This window comes from Nycticebus coucang, chromosome 11 (genome assembly GCF_027406575.1).
Source record: "Nycticebus coucang isolate mNycCou1 chromosome 11, mNycCou1.pri, whole genome shotgun sequence".
Lineage (NCBI taxonomy): Eukaryota > Metazoa > Chordata > Mammalia > Primates > Lorisidae > Nycticebus > Nycticebus coucang.
Genome location: NC_069790.1, coordinates 105,475,644 through 105,494,694, shown reverse-complemented (window position 1 = coordinate 105,494,694; position 19,051 = coordinate 105,475,644).

Here is a 19,051-nt window from a genome sequence, read left to right as displayed (position 1 = left end):
TAATACTTCACTCTTAAAAAAAAAAAAAACACATTCCCCTCGATTAACTGATTTTTCAAAAGAGCAAATAAACCATCTTGTAGCAGAGCCTACTCATATCTAACTGGAGGAGAAATGTTTGTTAAATGCTTTTCCTCTTTATCAGGGTCAAAATTGTTTAATTTTGTGCTTCAGAGATAGGGGATATAGTTTGTTTACAAAAGAGTTTGATGTTTAAAACATCTAAAACTATGCTGGAGCAAAAAGCAAATAGCAAAGGACATAGCCTGAAAATGCAGTGTGTGTGTATGTGTGTGTGAGTTTCGCACACATCTGTGCCCTATACACTGAACAAATTGGCCAGTGTAATAAAGGAACAGGAGAAGATGGATATTTTAACTATATTAGTTTCATGTCTACATGTCCTTTGCCAAAATTCTGTTGTCACATAAGTGTTATCTTTCTTTTTCATGTTTATCAGTAATTTATGTTTGATTTGTTGTTCTCTTTTTCACCCAACTAAAACAATCATTTCTATTGATTTCTATCATGTTCTAAAGTGTTTAGACACAGTCCTTCTAGTTGGCTTTGTTTTGTTTCCTTCTTTTTGTCCAGTTAACCCAAATGAAATGCTGCAGGATTTTAATGTGGTCAGTGCTACAGAAGAAAACCCACAAAAGCTCAGTTGATCTTTACCACCCAGAGCAAATCTCTTCTATTCTTCTTCAAAGGAGGCATATTTTTAGAGGATTCTCATAAGTATTTTGTGGTCCTCTCGTGGGCACCTTTCCTCTGTTCTTTTTCCCTTCCTACCCCTCCCTCCAGTTTCTTCACTGAAACCTCCATTCACTTGCAGTGTTTTCTACTGAGGAAAACCTATAATCTCATATCTGTTTATGCCTCTGTTCTTTGGGGCCTCTGAATGTTTTTTGTGGATTTTTACAGGGTATTTATATCTGCACAGCATGTATTTTGTTACGCATTCTTATAAACATTGATTGTAGGAGTGTGCATTGGTAAGGATGAGAGTATCTGGCATGGTGTGTGAATACTGTGTGTGTGGATCAGTATGAACATTAAGGGTTTATGTGGAAATGGGTTTTGTATCCTGTTACTGTTCAGAGTGAGGGTTGAGAATCTTCATCATTTTCTTCTACATTTGGAAAATTGATCATTTTCTTATTTTGCTCTTTTTACCCTGTCATTCGCTCACTTCACTCAACAGTGCCAGATATCTATGGAGAGGGAATTAGAAAACATTAGGTCGGGAAGATTTCTAAACCAATGAATCAGCTCTGGGCTGGTAGACATGTTGATTTTTGGTACAAGTGGCATTAACCTAAGCAGATACACAAATACACATGGAGAAGAACCAGGCTATAGAAATCTGAAATCAAGATCCTACATTTATTGTCCTTTGTTTCTCTTTGGCTTAGAGTAAACAGAATTATGAGTAATTCCACCCTTATTAGGTAACCAAAGCATTTTGGTCTCAATAGCTTTCTCCTGAAAAAATGTGGCTGACTCTTATCTGTGGCAGTTCATTCTTAGATTAAAAGAACTGTCAATATAGGTAAAATCCATTCATTATTATTACTGATTAGTAGGCCATTTGAAAATGAGTAAAAACAATGTTCATAAGTGAAAGAACTAGTCATAAGCCTTGAATTATGTTCACCGTGTACCAGGCTGGGTGGGAGACCAGCCCCTCTTGGCTTTGTGATGTGTTCTTTCTTTCCCTCAACAACAGATCTTGCAGGGACAAAAGGGGCCAAGGATCATTTTTACTTAGTTCTGTATCGCCAGCCCTGGCGTAGCATGTCTGATTTTTTTGCATGAATAAACGAATGCTTGCCAGCATCTCTTCTCTGAAGTTTCTGGAAACTTGCTCCCATTCTTTATCAGCTGGTTGACAAGAAAGTGAATGAAGGGAAACATTCCTAAGATTCGAAGCAAGAGAAGGAAAAGAGGAATACTGGGGGGACAGACGCTAGGAAATGCTGTCAAGATGCAGCCTACTTCCTAGCTTTTCACTGTCTTGATTGCCCGGTGGTAGGAGGGTACAGCATCTTACATATTTAATGCTCAGGAAGAAAGTGTTTGGAGATGCCTATTAGAACATTAAATATTCATAAAAGTTTTGGAACTGAGCTCCCCGGAGTGACTAGCCTCACCCCTCATAGCTGATACAGTGAGTTTGTGTTGGCTGATGCCTAGAGATCATTGTCTATTTGTCTATTCTGAGTATCATACTGAGACTTCTCCCCTGAGCTTTACCTACTTAAATCACTAACCATCCTATCCAGATTACTCAATTTCAATAAAATGAAGCAAGTTGCAAGGGATCCAGTGATGGGTGAGAAAAGAATCCTTGATCTTTTAGAAGAAATAAAGTCCATACTTTTAAAGAAAAAAATTTGTAATAATTCTTTTGACACACTGAATTATTGGTATCTTTTGAGATGTAAGGTCTCCTATGAACCAGAGAGTAATGGTGGTTATTCCCTAGTGCAATAAAAACATCTTTGTGGGCTGTGTGATGTGGCTCACACCTATAATCCAAGCAGCTCTACTGTTAGGATCCTGTTCTCTACTAAAAATAGAAAAAAATGAGCAGGCATTGTGGCAGGTACCTATAGTCCCAGCTACTCAGGAGACAGGCAGGCAGATTGTTTGAACCCAGGAGTTTGAGGTTTGCTGTGAGCTAGGCTGATGCCAGGGCAACCAAATGAGACTCTGTCTCAAAAAAAGAAAAAAAAAAGGCTTTGTGTATGGCTTACAATTACAAGTCATTTCTGTGCCAGTTGCTTTCAAACTACAGAATAGCTTCATCCTCCAGAAAAAAGAGGATGATTTTAGAAGTAGGATTTCCTAACCAAGTGGCGGGGTTTTATGTGTGCAGTCTCTGAGCTCTTCATTCAGGATTACGTTTTGGGGGAGGGAGAATAGATGGCGCTGGAATGTAGAACAGCCAGAAGACATTAGTGAGTATTCAGATTCTGAGCTGGGTAAATATTAAACATTAGCTTCCAGTCTTATGAGTTATTTGAGCAGGAAGTTAAGGAGGAAAAGGAAATTTTTGTGAATAAAATGTTTTGCCAAACTGAATGAGTCTTTGTACCATTATACCTTATAAAGAGCCATGTTACCTTCTGAAACAACTCATCAGGCATCTGGGGTTTATCTTGAATTATACAATCCTTGTTTCTTAATAAAAGTGATGAATTTCTTGCAGCTGTTTCCAATCACTGTTACCTTTGAAGTGCTTGTGTGCAATTTCAAAAGCTCTCCAGTTTTTACCTTGTGTAGTGGCGGTGGCACATTTTACTACAAGCAGTTGTCGGCAACCTGTCTTCCTAACGCTGGCAGGTGGATCCAGGGTAAACCACTTCTCAGGCTACCGGTCTGTTTCTGCTTCAGAAGTTTAAAGAGGATCAGCCTGCTTCGGAGGTTTCAGAGGTTCATGGCAGTAAGTTTCTATAGCAAATCTCTCAAAACCTCTTTGCCTTAATAGAACTACACTGACCTTTATAATGCTGCAATGGCCAGCTCTCTTTCTCTATCATTAATAAGTGTCTTTTAAATAAACCTCAACATGAAAGCAACTCTCAAAGGAGTTTACTACACTTGGTCTATTTTTAATCATGTTATATAGCAGCCCCCAAGTACAGAACATGAAAAGGAAAATGAGAGATTTTTGCACTGAATATAGCATAATTAAAATTCATCTCTCTAAGAAGTGCAGCACTTTTATCTGAACAAGGCTGGATATTGTTAAACAACTCTGAACCTGTAATTGGGAGCTGGGATAGTCTTGCTGCTTCTGAAGCTTCTTCACTCTTGAGTCATAGGCAGAGGGCATGTTGAACTCTAAAATGTTATGAACTATAAGCCTACAAAAATGTAAAGAAGGCTTTGGGAGACTAAATGATGGTTTAGTTCAACTCTTCAGTAAATTGTATGATCGATCTCTTTAGTGGAGCGGTCTTCATGGCACCCTGTGATTCTGGTGCCAGCAGCACTATTGCAGCTGACAGCCCGAGATAGCCCTCCTTAATAAGGGTGCAGGCACCCCCAGGGTGTTGGCCAAGATCTGACTTCTTTGTCCCCTCCTTACATTCGATATTCCAGCAGCTGTCAGAAATGAGTTCAGATCGATGAATTGAGTATGTATTCATGTCAAAAATTCTCTTTAAAAGGAATAAAAGCACATCTGGCTATGCAAATATTTATTAATAGTCAAAGCCTTTCAGTGATTTTTTTTAATCTGAAAATTATTAAAATTACTTTAACATCTGATCGTTTCTTAATCAGCACTTTGAGGAATTAGCATATGGCTCCATTATTACCCAAGACTCTGTGATGTACAGATGCATCCTAAAGCCAAGTGGGCTTATGATTATAATTACTGGAGCTTTATTCCCATAATAGCTTTGAATGAAGTTTACTGTATGAACACATTCCTTTCAAGAAGACCGTAAGTCTGTATCAAATTTCCCAGAATCTGTAACATCATTAAAATAATGGGTTTCAGGCAGCGCCTGTGGCTCAAGGAGTAGGGCGCCGGTCCCATATGCCAGAGGTGGCGGGTTCAAACCTAGCCCTGGCCAAAAACCAAAAAAAATAAAAAATAAATAAAATAAAATAATGGGTTTCATTCTGGCAATCAAATGGAGTGACATAGGTAATAACATTAAGCATATATTAATATTTGCCATGTGCGAGACACATATTTATTTAATCCTCATCACAAATCATTGACTTAAGGAAATTATTTTTGTTTTATTAAAAAGGAAACTGAGGCACATGGGAGCTACCTGACTGGCCTTAGTTCCTTATATGTGTTGGAGCCAGGATTTGAACCCATGAGGTCTGATTCTAGAATCCATAGCATTATACTACCTCTAAAATCTCAGTAGTGAGACTGTACAGTATAGATCTGTGTATGCTGAATGTCATCAATAAGTCTTGAATCTGTTTACTTACCATGTTGTCACGTGTCTGAATCCTATTTCCTCTCTGGGAGCTTATGTTCTGTTACATAGTACAAGCAAGCAGAAAATAAATCCCAGAAAGTTAGTAGCAAAACAGGACTCTGAAACCGTTCCGATTCTTAAATGTTCACATTAGAATATATCCATTTTTCCTGGTATCTGAGGCACACAACTTTCGGGTTAATCAAAATATCAAATATACAGGGTAGAAACTTTGGTAATTAGATCACAAAGGCTTTATCAACAATTTGCTTAAGTAGCTGTAATTTACAGACTGATCTATGTGTTAACTGTTCTTTTAGTTTCTACAAGTTCTGTCCTAGAATGTTTAAATTATGTTATCTGCCTGGATTCATGCCATTCCTGAATTATACTTTGATAATAAACCTTCAACTGTTATACAAGGATTATTACAAGAGTTTTCATTTTCGGCGGCGCCTGTGGCTCAGTGAGTAGGGCACCGGCCCCATATGCCGAGGGTGGCGGGTTCAAACCCAGCCCCAGCCAAACTGCAACAACAACAAAAAAATAGCCGGGCGTTGTGGCGGGCGCCTGTAGTCCCAGCTGCTTGGGAGGCTGAGGCAGGAGAATCGCTTAGGCCCAGGAGTTGGAGGTTGCTGTGAGCCGTGTGATGCCACGGCACTCTACCCGAGGGCGGTACAGTGAGACTCTGTCTCTACAAAAAAAAAAGAGTTTTCATTTTCATTGGTTCGGTGTCTGAGGCACAAATGGAATTTAATCCATTAGCCCTTCAATTGCCTGATATCCCTCATTCAAGAATCAGTGTTACAGTGTTGCTCAGATTTTCGTTCTAGAAAACATTTGTCTCTGCAGATGTGTTTGCATGTGTAATTTTGTCAGAGAATGAAAACTGTCATCCTTTTTATATAGACTTTATCAGGATTATGTTTAACCGCATGTAATGGAACTAAACTTTAGTCATTTTGTCTAATGGCTTATTTTTCCCAGGAGGTAAGCACATGAGGGCTGGTGCAGCCACTGGGGAAGTCATCAAGAAAAACAAGTGGGAGCTGCTAATCAAAGGGCACATCAGCAGGAGTCCATACGTGTGCCCACTCTGGCCAGAGGAGCCATCAAATGGCTTCTGCTTCATTCCTGCCTTCCAGAATCTCGCAAGTACCTGTTGTTAGAGGAATCCCAGAATGCTATTGGCAAAGATTATAGAAAATGTAGAGTTTAAGACTCCCATATCCACTGGTACAAGAGAAAGGTTAGATGGGAGAGAGAGTCTTTTCCCAGTGAGCAATCCAGTCCTGCCCACCCCTGTGGCTGGACTATTGAAAAAAAAAACTTCTAGAAAAAAATAGTACTACTGTGATGTGACTGTCATTCTTTCCCCAAATGGAGACCCAAAGTCCCTTAAATCACCATGTCCATTTTTACTTCTCTTGATAGCCCTGTAACCTATAGCCAAAATTAAGAATTAGCCACACATCTTATATAAAATGGAAGTGGAGGGGGAATTTGTTGCTGATAATAAAATTAATTTGCCTATGTTAATATACTAATATGTTTATGACAACGTATAGGGTAAAATATGCAGAGTTCTCACAGTCCTCATTGCAGCAGCTGTTGAGGAAGCCATGCTTGGGGTGATGGCCTTCTTATTCCACTCAGTCTGTGTTCCATTGAGGACGCCATGCTTGGGGTGATGGCCTTCTTACTCTACTCAGTCTGTGTTCCATTGAGGACGCCATGCTTGGGGTGATGGCCTTCTTACTCTACTCAGTCTGTGTTCCATTGAGGAAGCCATGCTTGGGGTGATGGCCTTCTTACTCCACTCAGTCTGTGTTCCATTGAGGATGCCATGCTTGGGGTGATGGCCTTCTTATTCCACTCAGTCTGTGTTCCATTGAGGACGCCATGCTTGGGGTGATGGCCTTCTTACTCCACTCAGTCTGTGTTCCATTGAGGACGCCATGCTTGGGGTGATGGTCTTCTTACTCTACTCAGTCTGTGTTCCCTTGAGGAAGCCATGCTTGGGGTGATGGCCTTCTTATTCCACTCAGTCTGTGTTCCCTTGAGGAAGCCATGCTTGGGGTGATGGCCTTCTTATTCCACTCAGTCTGTGTTCCATTGAGGAAGCCATGCTTGGGGTGATGGTCTTCTTACTCTACTCAGTCTGTGTTCCCTTGAGGAAGCCATGCTTGGGGTGATGGCCTTCTTATTCCACTCAGTCTGTGTTCCATTGAGGAAGCCATGCTTGGGGTGATGGCCTTCTTATTCCACTCAGTCTGTGTTCCATTGAGGAAGCCATGCTTGGGGTGATGGCCTTCTTACTCTACTCAGTCTGTGTTCCATTGAGGAAGCCATGCTTGGGGTGATGGCCTTCTTATTCCACTCAGTCTGTGTTCCCTTGAGGAAGCCATGCTTGGGGTGATGGCCTTCTTATTCCACTCAGTCTGTGTTCCATTGAGGAAGCCATGCTTGGGGTGATGGCCTTCTTACTCTACTCAGTCTGTGTTCCCTTGAGGAAGCCATGCTTGGGGTGATGGCCTTCTTATTCCACTCAGTCTGTGTTCCATTGAGGAAGCCATGCTTGGGGTGATGGCCTTCTTACTCTACTCAGTCTGTGTTCCCTTGAGGAAGCCATGCTTGGGGTGATGGCCTTCTTATTCCACTCAGTCTGTGTTCCATTGAGGACGCCATGCTTGGGGTGATGGCCTTCTTATTCCACTCAGTCTGTGTTCCATTGAGGAAGCCATGCTTGGGGTGATGGTCTTCTTATTCCACTCAGTCTGTGTTCCATTGAGGAAGCCATGCTTGGGGTGATGGTCTTCTTACTCCACTCAGTCTGTGTTCCATTGAGGAAGCCATGCTTGGGGTGATGGACTTCTTATTCCACTCAGTCTGTGTTCCCTTGAGGATGCCATGCTTGGGGTGATGGCCTTCTTACTCTACTCAGTCTGTGTTCCCTTGAGGAAGCCATGCTTGGGGTGATGGCCTTCTTATTCCACTCAGTCTGTGTTCCATTGAGGATGCCATGCTTGGGGTGATGGCCTTCTTACTCCACTCAGTCTGTGTTCCCTTGAGGAAGCCATGCTTGGGGTGATGGCCTTCTTACTCCACTCAGTCTGTGTTCCATTGAGGACGCCATGCTTGGGGTGATGGCCTTCTTACTCTACTCAGTCTGTGTTCCCTTGAGGAAACCATGCTTGGGGTGATGGCCTTCTTATTCCACTCAGTCTGTGTTCCATTGAGGATGCCATGCTTGGGGTGATGGCCTTCTTACTCCATTCAGTCTGTGTTCCATTGAGGACGCCATGCTTGGGGTGATAGCGTTCTTACTCTACTCAGTCTGTGTTCCATTGAGGAAGCCATGCTTGGGGTGATGGCCTTCTTACTCCACTCAGTCTGTGTTCCATTGAGGAAGCCATGCTTGGGGTGATGGCCTTCTTACTCCACTCAGTCTGTGTTCCATTGAGGAAGCCATGCTTGGGGTGATGGCCTTCTTACTCCACTCAGTCTGGGTTCCATTGAGGACGCCATGCTTGGGGTGATGGCCTTCTTACTCCACTCAGTCTGTGTTCCATTGAGGAAGCCATGCTTGGGGTGATGGCCTTCTTACTCCACTCAGTCTGGGTTCCATTGAGGACGCCATGCTTGGGGTGATGGCCTTCTTACTCCACTCAGTCTGGGTTCCATTGAGGAAACCATGCTTGGGGTGATGGCCTTCTTACTCCACTCAGTCTGGGTTCCATTGAGGACGCCATGCTTGGAGTGATAGCCTTCTTACTCCACTCAGTCTGTGTTCCCTTGAGGAAGCCATGCTTGGGGTGATAGCGTTCTTACTCCACTCAGTCTGGGTTCCATCGAGGAAGCCATACTTGGGGTGATGGCCTTCTTACTCCACTCAGTCTGTGTTCCCTTGAGGAAGCCATGCTTGGAGTGATAGCCTTCTTACTCCACTCAGTCTGTGTTTCCTTGAGGAAGCCATGCTTGGAGTGATAGCCTTCTTACTCCACTCAGTCTGGGTACCATTGAGGAAGCCATGCTTGGAGTGATAGCCTTCTTACTCCACTCAGTCTGGGTTCCATTGAGGACGCCATGCTTGGAGTGATGGCCTTTTTATTCCACTCAGTCTGTGTTCCATCGAGGACGCCATGCTTGGGGTGATAGCGTTCTGACTCCCCTCAGTCTGTGTTCTATTTGCCCTTCTCCAGCTCCTCCACTGGTCATGGTTCTTCACCTGGAGGACTGACAGAAACCTTCATTTCTGTTTCTGCCTACATTGGTAGTGTTGTCTTCATTAGCGTTTACCTCTGAACGTGTAAGTACTAAGAAAAGTACTCAGAGGATGCCTGGAGTTTCAGATATTTCTTATCCTCATGATGTAGCAGGAACCCTGTTTCCCTCTGATAACCAGGATCAGTTTCCCCAGCAACTGTAGTCATCCTCTTTACCTACTGCTTTGGTAGCATAAGAAGGCAAATGTGACCAGGTGGCAGTCTCAATTTCCTCAACTGAACCTTCATTGCATTCCTCAGTGGCAGTATTTCTCCATTGGGAACTAAAGCTTCTAAACCAGCACCCTTAAAGTTGTGGGGGTAAGAACAAAATTTTTTTTTCTTTGGAGATAGTGCCTCACTTGCCCTGGCTAGAGTGCAGTGGTATCAGCCTAGCTTGCAGCACCCTCAAATCCTGGGTGCAAGCCATCCTCTTGTTTCAGCCTCCCCAGTGGCTGGAACTACAGGCACCCACCAGAATGCCCAGCCAGTTTTTGTATTTTTAATAAAGATGAAGTCTTACTCTTGCTCAGGCTGGTCTCAAACTCCTGAGCTCAAGGGATCCTCCCTCTCAGCCTCCCAGAGTGCTAGGATTGTAGGCTTGAACCCCTGCACCCAGCCAAGAAACAAAATTTTGCAAGTTGATTATCAGGGGAAATAGTAAGAAATCACTTCACTTCTACCTCCTAATTTTTGGATCCATGTTTTCTGATGATGAAAAGGTACCGTACTGAACTGGTTGCAGTTCAAGCACATGCTACGTCTCATAGAATAAGTTTTCGTCAATCTTACAATCAGCCTACATTGAGACCAACCCAAGCAGACCAGGATGTATCAACTTGATCCTCTTTTTTTTTTTTCCTGGCTGCCACAGGAGCAATGAGGTCTTGGGTGTTTGTTACTGGTTCAAAACAACTTGAATGGCCTAAAACTTCAGCTGAGTTTAAATTAAGACGTCTTCCTTAAACATTGCTTAGACTTACGCAAATAGAACATACACGCATTTGCATTGTTTCTGCTATGTATCTTGAAAGCTACATTTTTTTTTTTTTCTTTTTCTTTCAAAGGCTTCCCAGGGCCCACTCAGCCCCTCTGTCTTTGTGAGCCCATTTTAAATGTGTTAAATCTGGGAAAAGATGTCATCAAAGGGAGAAAAACAGGTGGGAAAGAAAGAGATGAAAACCCGCTTTGACAGTTCACTTCTGTTTTGCAGCTGTGAGAGCTGTAGATTTGAATTGTGTCACCTCCCTCAGCAAGCTGATTAATTCCCTTTTTTGAAAAAGTCACGTCTCCTTCCTTCAATCAGTGTCAACAGCCAATTACAATCTTTCATCACCCAAAGTATAATAACACAAATGTTATCAAGGAAGAAAACAGTTGGACTGACAAGATTAGCAATTCACTCCTTCTTTCTTAATCTTGTAATCACATGGTATGCAGCAGTTTACAATAATATACATGCAAGTTTGCTAGTAAATTACTCTACAAAGGCCTATGTAAATTCCCCTTCATATCATGTCTGTGCCTGGCTTAGAAGCACGTGTCTTCCTGTAGGAGACACAGGATGAATTAAGATCGCCTCCTTAGAGAGCTTCCTCCGCATCCATTAACCACTGCAGAAAGTTGTTAATTATGTAAAGAGAGGCATACTTGGTAGAATGTATAACCATGAATGGCATTTAGGGGCAAAAGAAAAGCGTAGCAGCTGACAGTGACAGACGGTATTTCGCCAATGTGAAGATTAACATGTCATCTGCTGGAAGACAAAAACTTCTTGCCTTCTGGGGGTCAATATTTGTTGATATCATTTGGAATTTGTCCCTAACGTTTTTGGGACACCCAACTTGTTATCAATACCCAAGAATCACACTCCCCACTACTTCAGAGGGTGTGAATGTCATAAATATGAATTTTAGGCCTCAAACTGGATAGTGAAAGTAATGCCATACAGACTTGATATGAAGAAATTGATTTAAATAACCCATTCCTAGCCCCCATTCTGCCAGGCTGGTGGGACTCTCAAGCTCCATCTCTGCCAATGTTGCCTCCTTGCCCTGGAGCTGAACAAAACCCAAGGAGGCTTATGAGATGCTTAAAAAAATAAATGAGGGCTTCTGAATTCCTTCCCCACCTTGGTGATTGGGGTCCCTGAAGCTTCAGCACTTGACCCTGGAACCAATGTGTTGGCTTCCCCATGAGTGTGTTACTCTTAACATTTCCCTGGGTCCAAACACCTTGTCTAACTCAGGCAAGGAAACAGAAAGGGCCTGGCAGGCAAAGGGTTTTTAATGAAGAAGAAGAATGGGCAGGCAGAGGCAGACTCATACTCAGGGAAAGACTGGATATGTAGATCTTGCTTCTCCTGCCTCGTGGTGGAGGAAAGCATGGGAGCTTCCTGGAGTTAGAGCTTTCCGGCCACCTGGTATTATTCTCCTTGCTTCCATCGGGGCTCACCACCACCTCCATCAAGCAGATGGTGTGGCTTTTGCCCCAGGTTGTCTGTGTGGTCCCCTTGCCTCTGTTGCTGCATCCACTTCCATTCCTTTTTCTTTTTTCCATTTTATTATGCTTTCCTTTGTTATACTTCTCAGACTTTTACAAAACCCTCAATAGGAGGGGTTGTAAAATATTTGTACATATTCATGGGGTACATGTGGCCTCTGATACATGTGTAGAATGTATAATAATCAAAGTGGGATATGTAGGATATCCATCACCTTGAACATTTTATCATTTGTATGGCCACTTGGAAATGTACAATAAATTATTGTGAACTAGTCACTGTACTGTGATATTATCACATTAGACTTCATTCCTTCTAACTATATGTTTGTACCCATTAGCCTGCCTCTCTTTATTCTTCCCTTCCACCTCCCCCAACACTCTTCACAACCTCTGGCACCTATCATTCTACTCTTTTTAAAATTATTTCAGAATATTCAGGGGTACAAATAGTTTGGTTACATGGATGGCTTTTGTGCAGTTTGAGTCAAAGTTATAAGTGTGCCCCATCACCAAGATTGCGTGCATTGTATCTGTCAGGTATGAATTTACCCATCCCCTACTTGCCTCTCCCACCTGCTTGTTTTCTCTTGAGTTTACTACCAGGTGTGCACGAGTGTTGATTGATTAAATCCAATTTAATTGTGAGTACATGTGGTGTTAGTTTTCCATTCTTACAATCCTTCGCTAAGAAGAATGATCTCCGGTGCCATCCAGGTTGTTAGAAAAGGTATTAGTTCACCATTTCTTAACTGGCTGAGTAGCAGTACTCCATGGTGTATATATGCCACATTGTATTAACCCACTCATGTGTTGATGGGCACTGGGTTGGTTCCATTCCTTGTCTTGAGACCTGAAGGACAATTCCTCCTCCTTGGGGGCCACAAGAATTTCAGCCAATTTTAGAAGATCTTATCGGAAAGTGATCACACTTTTTTTCAGACCCCTTCTATTGAGGAAACTGTTCATACTTTTTCAAAGTCTTCTTCATCATTTCTGCTAGGGCATCTCTAGGACTCTTGTGGCAGGAGGACTTGTGACACTGTAACTATCCCAGGAAGACATGAAGACCAGGACATGAAGCCCACAGTGACCACTGCTGGAGTCATTTGTGTTGATATAGGATCAGATCTATATTACCCAGGTGATGGGTAATATAATAAAATCAGAATTTTTTTTGTGTGTGTGCAGTTTTTGGCCAGGGCCAGGGTGGGGCTTGAACCCACCACTCCTGGTATATGGGGCCGGCTCCCTACTCTTTGAGCCACAAGCATTGCCCAAATCAGAATATTTTTGAATGAAAATGTGTCCCCAAATCATGCTTAAATAGCCAAAATGTGGCCATGGAAGATAATTCACGGAAGACAACGTTGCTGAGCTCACTATGCTTAGTACCCTTATGTTTGACAATTTTTCACCAAGAATGAATAAAAATATAGACAGTAGAACCACCATAATTTGACCACGGAAGAGATTATAGCAAACTGGCCAACATACAGAGGTGGTCAACATAAAGAACTAGGCCTCCTGTACTGATAAATACAGTCTATGAAAATTAGGTCACTAACGGAGGTGGTCAATATAGGGAGGTAGTCAACTGTGGAGGTTCTACTATATATCTATTTCAAACCAAACAAAAATGCATGCACACCACTTTGGATACTGCTTGTTAAGTTCAGTTCATAGAGATGAGGCACAGATTCACAGAGATACTTCATCACTACAGTCTACAGGCGTGGAAAGGTGCTAGTGAAAGCTATGTTATGTTCCTCTGCCGTATCCACTACCCAGAATACCCTTGGTGGATGTGGCCAACCCCCCAATTTGCAAGCCAGAATGTATGATGATAAATGAAGCTTTAGAATACACGATCAATGACAAGTTTTGATAGTGGACTCTGGAGGATTAAGAATTATTATCATTTTTAAGTTGCTATTCTAATTAATTCATGTTGAGTACCACAATTCATAACCACTGTGCTCTGCTATAGAAATATCATGCTTAAAAAAATCTTAATACTAATTTTAAGATGCTTCCAGTCAAATGTGGTAAATTATACTTACTGGTGATTCCCGTTACCCAGAGAAACTACTGAAAAATATTGACATTTCTTTCCATGTTTTTCTATGCCTATATGCCACACATACTAAATATTCACTTAACACCATTTTGTATGCATTTCTTATATTCTTTGAAAATATCAGTTTTAATGACTTGATGACAGTATATTATATGGATGTTCCATAATTTTTTGAGCAAATTCATTATTGTTGAACCTTTAACATTTCCTGTTTCTACGCTTACTTTACTATAAATAACAATCCCATGAACTTCTTTGTACATAAAAATGTCTGCATTTATCAGCTTTCTTTCTAGAATACATCCGTAGAATGTATTTAAGATGATTAAAGACAATTATAAAGATCTATAGTTTACATAAGGTATTAGTATCAATTGGGCAAGCTACTGTGTGCCAGGGGAGGCACTAGGCACTCTGGAGTCCTTTGATAAGAAAAATAACAGAGTCCCTGTTATTAGGGAATTTGTCATCAACCAAGAGTCTAAATCTCATCTGAGAACAAAAATCTTCATACATTTAATTTTAAATTTCATGCAGAATTAAAGGCTTTGGGGAAAGAAAAGGAACAAAAAGAAAGCTTTGACTCTCAGAATACCACTTATGCAAATAATTCCAACTAACAAATGGTATTAAAATTTGCTAAGCATTATAGCAGCTGTCAAATCACCCATAAATTATGCATTGTGTTCAGTTAGTTAAGGTTATGGAGGAATATTAGAAATTGGTTTAACTCTAAATTATACTCAAAGGAAGAAATAAAATAATCATTTTACTTTGCAATTTAAAAACAAAAAGGAATAATTCATATGCCAAAGGGGTTATTCATTTATTTTTCCACAAAGTTATCTAGGAAAAACTGCCACTGCCAAAAAAATACTAGATACGAGGAAATTTAAGAGAAAGAGTCTTTTGGGAGTTTCTTTATAATGTGATGGGTTGAACACATCCACAGGTATTTGGGGGGAAAGTGTAACATGGAAGGAAGTGAGAAAAGAAAGCGGAAAGAAGAAAAATTAAGCCACAATCTAGGAGAATATTATATACATATAACTGGTAAAAAAAAATCCAGCACTTATAAATAACTTCTAAAATCGATAATGAAAAGACAATCACATCAAAGAACAAGCAAAGAAGGATAAGAATAGTATTTCACAAGAATGGGGATTTCACAGAACAGAAAATACCCCGTGGGCACTAACCATGAGAGGATGCCCAGGCTCATAAAAAATTAGGGAAATTCATCTTCAAAACCAAAGTGATATATCATGTCAACAGATTAGTCAAAATTAATAAATCATAAAATATGAAGTATGGGTACGGAGTATATCCACAGGAACTCTTTATTTGCTACTGAAGAGGCAAATTTATACAGCAGACTTGAGAAATAATGCAAGGTTACCTTTTAAGTCTGAGAAGAAAACAATTCTATCCTTGACCGGAAATTTCACTTCTGGCTATAACCATAGAGAAACTCTCACACATTTGCACTAGTGGACAAGATTGTAATAGAACTGCTGGCTTGGCAAAAAAACAGAAAGACCAAAATTGCCATCAACAAGAAAATAGAAAAATGGAAAAGTAATGATCAACTATAGCGTTACCCATCAACAAAGATGAATCTCAAAAATGTAATGTTGAGTGTAAAAAGCCAGACTCAGACGACCACAAATAGAACTGTAACATTTTCATAAAGCTAAAAAATTATCACTATCTAACAATATGTCCCATTAGGAAAACACAAGGTGCTATGTGTGGTGGCGTGCGCCTGCAGTCCCAGACTACTTGAGTGGCCACGGTGGATGGATCTCTTGAGCCCAGGAGTTCAAGGCCAAACTGGACAAAATAGTAAGGCCCCCTCCCCACTTAATAAATAAATAAATAAACAAATAAATAAGAAAATTCAAGGTAATGGAATCTAGAAATTCAGAATTGTGGTTCTCTCCACCTTCCTGGGCTTACATTAATAAAGGGAAATGCACAGTAAACAAAATAAATAATTAAAACGAATGTTAGATGGTGAAAAGTGCTCAAGAGATAAGTGAAGTAGGGAAGGGTGATGGATAAGGTGGGGTTGGGGTAGGGGCTCTAGACAGAGGATTTTTTTTTTTCTTGAGACACAGTGTTACTTTTTCACCCTTGGTAGAGTACTGTAGTGTCACAGCTCACAGCAACCTCAAACTCTTGGGCTTAAGCCATTCTCTTGCCTCAGCCTCCCAGGCAGCTGAGACTACAGGTGACCACAACACCTGGCTATTTTTTGTTGTTGTTGCTCTCATTGTTGTTTAGCTGGCCTGGGCTGGGTTTGAACCATGAGCTGAGTGCATGTGGCTGGCATCGTAACCACTGTGCTACAGGTGCTGAGCCAAGATAAAGGATTTAAAAGAGGATGATTAGGGAAGACCGATATGGTGAGGGAGAGATCTCTGTGGTCCTCTGGGTGAAGAGTGTCCTGGGGAGTATTTGGGAAGTACACACACTTTCAGCAGCAGGTCAGTTTCATATGTGGAGGTCAGCTTATCAATGCTGGTGGAATGGAATCAACCAGAATCCTTCACCTGTTGTCTTGCCATCCCAGTTCTTTTCCCCTCCTTTATCTGGCTTTCTGAACCATATACTAACTAGATTTGTGAGAATCTACCCCCCAAGAACAAGTAAGTTATTATTTAGGTAAATTTAGTGGCCCAAGCAAATCTTTATTTTGCAGAATTCGTAGCTCTGAAATTTTGCTGCAATTTATAAGTACTGCAATTTCAAAGAAAATAGGTTGGATTTCTATACCTAAGCTCAATGATCCATTATAGTAAATATGAAATTTAAATATGTTACAGTGGCAATTGAGAATATTTTTGACTTTATAATTGGTACTGTTTTTTATAGAAGTTAGAGAATTAGAGGCAAGCATTATGATAATAGAATTTTCGAGAGAACCTTATAAACTAGAGTGAAAATTAGATTTGGGGCTTTAGTGTCTGGGATTCTAATTTAACACACTGCAGAATTCACCTCATCAAATTGCAAAACTAATCTCCTATGCTAGCAACTGCCTAGGTTAATAAAAAACATGAAGCTTTTCACATATTAATAAATAAAAGAAAATATGTGGTACATAGAAAACTGTAGCCCTTTCTCCTTCCTAAATTCAAGCAAGTCATATGTAACCTTAGTGGAGCTACTTTGATTTGATTACAGCATGCTAATTAGTAGATCAAATTGCTCTCATTTTTCATAGTTTTTGTCCTATGAAAGTTGCTGCATATGATTTTTTAAAACAGTGATACCATAGATTCTGTTTAACGCGGGGCTGACTTTATTTATTTATTTATTATAGTAGCTGCTTTTCATCATTTTTCTAAACAACACCCCATGCTATTAATAGTTTGGGACTGGGTTGTTTTCATTAATCAAATACTTATGGAAGAGTTTTTGCAGATGAAAACTTTCAAAAAAGCATGAAAATAATAACATACAATGTTTACACATTTAGAAATCCAAGGAGAGCATATATAAATATGCCTGCAGTGTTTCAGCAACACCATTCTAAGATACCTTTGTTGAAGGGGCTTGATTTGGTTTGGGGGAAGAGGGTCAGGTTCTTCTCCAGGTGCACTTAGGCCTTTTCTCTCCCAGATGGACTCTGCCTGGGCCCCGCTCTGTACGAAGACCACCTGCCCACAGAACTGTAAGAGTTACAGCTGTTCTTAGACTTCCAGCCAAGGCCTAATTGTCATGTTTTCCCATTTCTCTTTTTATTTCTTTTACTAAGGAGATAAATATTACATGTATATATTATTAAACATATGTAATTACATGTAATTATGTAACATATAATTGCACGTATATAAATATTTCTGTTATGTACCAATATATGTAATGTTTTAGTAAGTTTTTCTTATTCTACTTTTATTCTTTTGCTTTCTATTTATATTTATCCTATTCTAAAATGTATCTATTTGAACCTCTGAGTTCTCCATTTTAAGATTTATTATTATGTGTCTTAATATTTAAAATACTTTAAAATGCTTAGTTTGAATTTTTAGTTTAGAGTAGCTCTTTTAATTTCTCAAATGTTTTTGTTTAACAAATCTAATATGGAAGATTTCTACAATCTGGCATTTTTTTATTTTAAATTTGGGTTTTAATTTACTCTTGGTTATAAAATTCTTGTTCTTAAGCTTCTAAACATCTTACTAATTCAATTTATTATCCTTCTTTATTGAAATTACATAATTTCTCCATGTAGGAATAGAAATAAAAGACTGACTCCTATGACCCACATATAAAGTGATCAGATTTAAATTACTATCTACGCTAAAGTATTTTCAACAGTGAAAGGGAGCTCTGCCAATAATTTTGCCGGGACAATAAGCATAAACTGAGAAAACCACAAGCAAACCAGGATGCTTGATCATTCAACCCATAATGAAACTTTTAGGTCCTCTAACTCAGCATTCCCAGCTTCACAAAGTACAGAGTAACATTTCTGATTTTTCCTGTGATTCTCCCTATCTTCCAAACTTGTCTTGCCAAACATACTTATAAAAGTAAAAATACCTAATGTTTATTAAGCATTTATCATTTGACAAGCATTTTACATGGACAGTCAGGAGGCGGGGGGAATGAGGTATAAAGTTCCCTTGAAGGTAGATGTAGCCTCTTCCAAAACTGCTTCGATGTGTTAATAGCTATTGAGTCTGTCTACCCTCCCCTTCTGTGAGTTTCTATGTGCTCACAACCCGCGATCTCTGATAACCTTCCCACTGGATTTGGATCCAGCCTTGCCAACAATGAGCTATCACACAAGAAGAACAGGTCAGAGAAATAGTCCACTAGCAGTGGTCTCACAGCAATCCTGGATAACTTGGTAAGAAAGTACACAGCCATAGGGAACTGACCCAGGAGAGGACCCAGGCAGGCTGTCCACTTGCTTTCTACCTTCCTCTAATATTCTTGTTCTCATGTCTGTTTATGGTTTGACTCTCTCCTTGCGGACAAAAAGAATTCCTTGATCTATACAGTTCCTCAGTTCCTTTTCATCATTATTAGGAACGTGGGAATGGTGGCTAAGGCAAGAGTTAGCCCTAACAGGGCTTTCTTTGTAATGAGAGGGCCAGGCTGCTGCTAAATGCTTTCTCATCTAACAGAAGCATGACTGGAGAGTCATGGCCCTCTTAGATCACCAGAACTTTACAGGAATCCATTTTACCTGCCCAAAACAGACCTTGACTGTCACAGAGGAGCAGCTACTCTCT